Genomic DNA, 6,622 nt, shown 5'->3' with positions numbered 1-6,622 from the left:
TTGATTGAGTCTTGAATTCTACTTGGTGCCCTCATCTCCTGATTTATTTTCCGCTGATACAAGAGATGCTTATAGATTCCTAGTGTTTATGTGTTTGGGTTGGTTTCTGGGTGGTGGGAGTAGAGCAAATTGGGGAGGAATATATCCACCAGTCTACTCACACTGGATATTTACTAAGAAACTGCCAGATTCATTTAATAGTTTCTCAAAAGTGTTTCTACTTCCTTCTCATTTCTCATATTGGTTCAGATTACTCCTAACATAATGTTCTAAATATTCATATTTAAAGGATTTGATACTTCAAGAGCGCTCATCCTTCTATTGTAACAATGAACTATTAATTTCTAATTTTTTCTTCAGGAGTGTTTTTGAGCTTCACATTACCTCTTTTCATTTTAGACAGGTTAATTAGTGTGTATTTCCATAGTTGTCTTTTACCTCAAGAAATAATCATTTCTTTAGATAATTATTTTAATGGCTTGCCATTTTGTATGATTGTTCTTGCAAACATTTCTATTTATGCATTTTATAACATGGAGCTTACTATTTTTATACCAGTGCTCGCTTCATTTTATCATTATCAGGGCTTAATATAAATGCAGTTTTCTCATTTCCTTGTAAAACTAATTACAAAAATCTACGTATGTCTTTACTGAAGAACTATCATCATTTGAAATCTATTCAGCTGTAAATTTTCTCTTGTGCACAAATACTGGATATGAAGTTAAGTACTTATTTTCATTTAAGCTTTCCTGAAGATTTTCCATATGCTTATTTAATAGCCTTTATGCCTTTTGTTATGGCCTGGATTGTGAACTGTGAACAAAATTCATATTGAAATTCTAACCACTAGTACCTCAGCATGTGATTGTTTTAGGAGGTAAGGCCTTTAAAGAGGTAATTAAAGTAAAATGAGGTCATGTGGGTGGGACTTCATCCAAGATGACTGATGTCCTCATAAGAAGCACACAGACAAAGGGAGGACCACATAAAGACACAGGAAGAAGATGACCATCTATAGGGCAAGGACAGAGGCCTCAGAAGAAGCTGACTTTGCAAACATCTTGACTTGGGACTTCTAGACTCAAGAATTGTGAAAAATAAATTTCAGTTGTTTAAGCTGTCCAGTCTGTGATACTTCATCATGGCAGCCATAACAAACTATTAATAATACACCCGCTGAGCTAAGTATTCTCATGGTGAAAGACTTGCATTGATTTCCCTTCGTATGCTTTATACGTGGGCAAAACTGAATTTACCACAGGCAAAAAAAAAAAAATCAGTGTGGTCACAAACCTCAGTGCACCTGGTGTCTTGTTTCTATTCTTCCTGGAATACAAGCAGGAAGTAGGAAACAGTAGCCACTGAGATACTGAGAGTAAGGGAAAGCATGAGTAACTCAAACCACTACTAACTCCTGGTCAGACTTACCCATGGAAGGATAGCCGTCCTCTCAAAGCAGTGTTAATATAACATAAAATTAAGCACACCAGATTCATTGAGTTTACACTCTCTGCTCATCTTTTAGTGGTGATACTAACAATGAAATGGCCAAAAGGAAAGTGGGAGTGCAAATAAAGGGTTAATGAGAATACCCCAGCTGGTTCTTCCTCTCCTGATTATCAGGGGCTAGTAATGCTCACAGCAAATGATGACCTTAATGTATTCGTTTTCTACTGCTGCTCTAACAAGTCTCCACAAACTTAATAGCTTAAAACAACATAAATTTATCTTCTTACAGTTCAGGAGTTCTAACAACCAAAATGAGCCACACTGGGTTAAAATCAGGGTGTTGGCAAGTATGCATTTCTTTCTGGAGGCTCTAGGGAAGAAGCCATTTCCACATCTCTTCAACCTTCTAGAGGCCACCTGCTTTCCTTGGCTCATGATGCCATTCCTCCATCTTCAAAGCCAGAAACATTGGGCCAAGTCCTTCTCATGCTGCATCACTCTCACTTTCTCTTCTGCCTCCCTGTTTCACTTTTAAAGACCCTTGTGATTATGTTAGACCCACCTCAGTAATCCAAGTTAATCTCCCTATTTTATCTATTTATTATTTTTAAAAATTTATTTTTTATTTCAATAGGTTTTTGGGGAACAGGTGGTGTTTAGTTACACTAATAAGTTCTTTAGTGGTGATTTCTGAGATTTTGGTGCCCCCATCACCCAAGCAGTGTACACTGTACCCAGTGTGTAGTCTTTTATCCCTCACCCCCCTCCCACCCTTTTCCCCGAGTCCCCAAAATCTATTGTATCACTGTTATGCCTTTGTGTCCTCATAGCTTAGCTCCCAATTATGAATGAGAACATATGATGTTTGGTTTTCTAATCTTGAGTTAATTCACTTAGAATAATAGTCTCCAATCCCATACAGGTTGCTGCAAATGCCATTAATTCACTCTTTTTTATGGCTGACCAGTATTCCATGGTGTATATAAACCACATTTTCTTTATCTACTCATTCATTGGTGGGCATTTGGGCTGGTTCTGTATTTTTGCAATTGCGAATTGTGCTGCTGTAAACATGCGTGTGCAAGTATCTTTTTCATATGACTTCTTTTCCTCTGGGTAGATACCCAGGAATGGGATTGCTGGATCAAATGGTAGATCTACTTTCAGTTCTTTAAGGAATCTCCACACTGTTTTTCATAGTGGTGGTACTAGTTTACATTCCAACCAACAGTGTAAAAGTGTTCCCTTTTCACCACATCCACGCCAACGTCTATTTTTTTTTTCATTATGGCCATTCTTGCAGGAGTGAGGTGGCATTGCATTGTGGTTTTGATTTGATTTCCCTGATAATTAATGATGTTGAGCATTTTTCCATATGCTTGTTGGCCATTTGTACAAATTCTTTTGAGAATTGTCTATTCATGTCCTTAGGCTACTTTTTGGTGGGATTTTGTTTTGTTTTGTTTTGAGACAGAGTCTCGCTCTGTCTCCCAGGCTGGAGTACAATGGCACGATCTTGGCTCACCGCAACCTCTGCCTTCTAGGTTCAAGTGATTTTTCTGCCTCAGCCTCCCAAGTAGCTGGGATTACAGGCACGCACCAGCACGCCCGGATAATTTTTTGTATTTTTAGTAGAGACGGGATTTCACCATATTGGCCAGGCTAGTCTTGAACTCCTGACCTCAAGTGATCCACCTGTCTCAGCCTCCCAAAGTGCTGGGATTACAGGCATGAGCCACCATGCCTGGCTGGGATTGTTTGTTTTTTACTTGCTGATTTGAGTTCTTTATAGATTCTGGATATTAGTCCTTTGTCGGATGTATAGATTATGAAGATTTTCTCCTACTCTGTGGGTTGCCTGTTAACTCTGCTGATTATTTCCTTTGCTGTGCAGAAGCTTTTTAGTTTAATTAAGTCCCATCTATTTATCTTTGTTTTTGTTACATTTGCTTCTGGGTTCTTGCTCATGAAGTCTTTGCCTACGCCAGTGTCTAGAAGAGTTTTACCGATGTTATCTTCTGGAATCTTTATGGTTTCAAGTCTTGATTTAAGTCTTTGATCCATCTTGAATTGATTTTTGTATAAGGTGAGAGATGAGGATCCAGTTTCATTCTTCTACATGTGGCTTGTCAGTTATCCCAGCACCATTTGTTAAATAGGGTATCCTTTCTCTCACTTTATGTTTTTGTTTGCTTTGTCAAAGATCAGTTGGGTGTAAATGCTTGGCTTTATTTCTGCGTTCTCCATTCTCTTCCATTGGTCTATGTGCTTATTTTTATACCACTACCATGTTGGTACTGGTTTTATAAACTTCTTAATAATAATATGACTGGTACTTATTTTTTTTTAATCTGAAGTATATTTCTTTGGCTCTATTCATCATTACCTCTGTAACAAAATTATTCTATTAATACATTTTCTCAGTTGAAATACCAAGAATGGTTTTTATTTTCCTGACTGGACAACCAATTGACATTTCCATTGTTACCACTCCCTTCTACACTGTACTGAGTAATCCTAGCCATCACTCTATGAAAAGAAACAACAATGGTAAAATGAAGACCATTCCAAATAAAAGAGAATATTTACTACCAATAGATTCTCATTAAGGAATTCCAAAATTGTACTTTAGGAAAAAGGAAAATGGTCCCACAAAGAAGAAACAGCCTCAGAGAAATCTGAAGGAAAGAAATAAAAAGAGAAACAACCCCCCAAAATAAACATCATTAGGAATAAGAATTTAGCTACAGAATAGCTTGTAAAACTTAGAAGAGAATTGTGGTCAGGTTAAAACTTTAAAGACACCAACCCATCCTTTCCTCCCTCCACTGCCCCTCCCCCAAAACGCTGATACAATGATAGAGCATGTTTTAAAATATCTGTAATGACATACATTGCACTCAGAACAAGATAAACGTCTCCAGACACCAGATGCAGAATGGAAATGGTGTTAAGTGGTGGCTGAAGCCACAGACACTAATATACAGAAAAGGCTTTTATTATAGTGAGATAATTTCAGCAAATGCAAAAGAAAAAGATTAAAGAAAATTCAGAGATGGTAATGGATATTGAAAACAAAGATGATCCACAGTATAAGAAGCTAATAAATAAAATGGAAAAATTATTCATATATATCATATAGAAAGTTTATCTCCAAAATGAAGGAAGAACTAAATTTACATGCTGAAAGAACACCTGTTTTTCAGGAAAAATTGACATACAGCTTTCAACAGCAAGCCATATTCTGGTGAAGGTTTTGAATTTTAACAATTAAAATATTATGCATAAAAATAAACCCCCAAAGCTGGGGGTGGGGGTGGGGAGGGAACCAGGCTGGCCTCAGAAGTCTCCACAATAATATTCCATGCCAAAAGATGATTACATAATGGCTATAAAGTTCTAGGGAAAAGAAAGTATAAGCCAAGAATATTATACCCAGCCAAGTTGCATTTAATTTAAAGGCACAAAGCAGACACCTTTAAATACCAAAAAGAAAAATTATAGAAAACCAAATGAAGAACGTAGTAATATAGAAGCAGTGATGTAAAGCTTGTGGTAAACTCCGAATCTGTCTTAATGTAGTTCTAATTATAAGCAACTATGATGATTACAGTCATAGAACTGAATGTAAATGTTTTAAACCTTGGCAAACTTAGAATAATATAACTAACAAAGTTGTAAGGTAGAGAAAGAAAGAAGTGAGAGAAGGTAGAAAACTTCTAACGTCCATACATTTTATAGCAGGATGTCAATTAATGGAGTCTAAAATTGAAGTTGGTTAAATAAGATAATGACTCTAACTTCTCAATTTTTTCTTTATGGTTTTGTAATTTTTTTGTGAGGAAGGAACATATATAAACAGTTTTCATTTTCCCTTCAACTTCTTTTTCTTGTGTTAAATTTATTTTCGTTTCAGTTTCTTCTAGTGAATTAGATTTTGTAATATAGACAAAATTAAACTGAACACTTTATATTAAAAAGTATAAGCCAGGCGCCAATGGCTCACGCCTGTAATCCCAGCACTTTGGGAAGCCAAGGCGGGTGGATCACAAAGCCAAGAGATCGAGACCATCCTGGCCAACACTGTGAAACCCTGTCTGTACTAAAAATACAAAAATTAGCTGGGCCTGGTGGTGCACACCTGTAGTCCCAGCTACTCGGGAGGCTGAGGCAGGAGAATCACTTGTACCTGGGAGGCGGATGTTGCAGTGAACTGAGACCACGCCACTGCACTCCAGCCTGGGAGACAGTGTGAGACTCTGTCTCAAAAAAAAAAAAAAAAGTATAATACAATTTTATAAAATTAGTGCTATCTAGGAGAGCGGCAGTGGCGACCGGAGCGGTAGGAGCAGCAATTTATCTGTGTGCAGCCCCAAACTGGAAAGAAGATGCTAATTAAAGTGAAGACACTGACCAGAAAGGAGACTGAGATTGACATTGAACTTACAGACAAGGTGGAGCGAATCAAGAAGCGTGTGGAGGAGAAAGAGGGAATCCCCCGACAACAGCAGAAGCTCATTTACAGTGGAAAACATGAATGATGAGAAGACAGCAACTGATTATAGGATTTTAGGTGGTTCAGTCCTTCACTTGGTGTTGGCTCTGAGAGGAGGAGGTGGTCTTAGGCAGTGATGGACCCTCCATTTTACCTCCTTACCCTGTCGCTCATAATGAGGCATCATATATCCTCTCACTCTCTGGGACACCGGAGCCACTGCCCCCTCCCCTGGATGCCCAGTAATGTATGTCTACTGGTGGGAGACTGTGAGGACCCCAGGATTCAGTATTCCTGGCCCAGAGGGCCCTTGCTGGCTACTGGGTGTTAGTTTGCAGGCCTGTGTGCTTCCCTCTCTTATGGCTGTGTGCCTGTTTGTCAATAAAATATTTCCTGGCCTCCTGGGAAAAAAAAAGTTAGTGCTATCTAGTTAGGTACCTCTCTACGCTTCTGTCTCAATATGTGCAACAAGAATAGTGTAAGAATGTTATTAATGGTATGAGATTTGAGGTTATTTCCTAATTCTTCCCTTATACTTTGTTGAGTTGTTTGCATTCTTTGTAATGATAAAGTAATTAATCAAAGATAAAAAATAAACATGCCCAATAACAGAGCATTGATTTCTTAATTCATTTTTTTAAAATCATCAATCTTGTAAGAGTCCTACTCTTAACA

The 6,622-nt window shown here is 37.8% G+C and overlaps 1 pseudogene; it reads left to right on the top strand.

The window, feature by feature from the left end:
• The first annotated feature begins 5,776 nt into the window (after nt 1–5,776).
• LOC116468393 (NEDD8-like) lies at nt 5,777–6,186 on the top strand (annotated as a pseudogene).
• Nucleotides 6,187–6,622: the final 436 nt, after the last annotated feature.

The sequence above is a fragment of the Hylobates moloch genome, unplaced genomic scaffold, assembly GCF_009828535.3.
Source record: "Hylobates moloch isolate HMO894 unplaced genomic scaffold, HMol_V3 SCAFFOLD_5, whole genome shotgun sequence".
NCBI classification, from domain to species: Eukaryota; Metazoa; Chordata; class Mammalia; order Primates; family Hylobatidae; genus Hylobates; species Hylobates moloch.
Note: the sequence above shows the minus strand (reverse complement) of the source record. Positions and strands in the feature narration are given on the sequence as shown.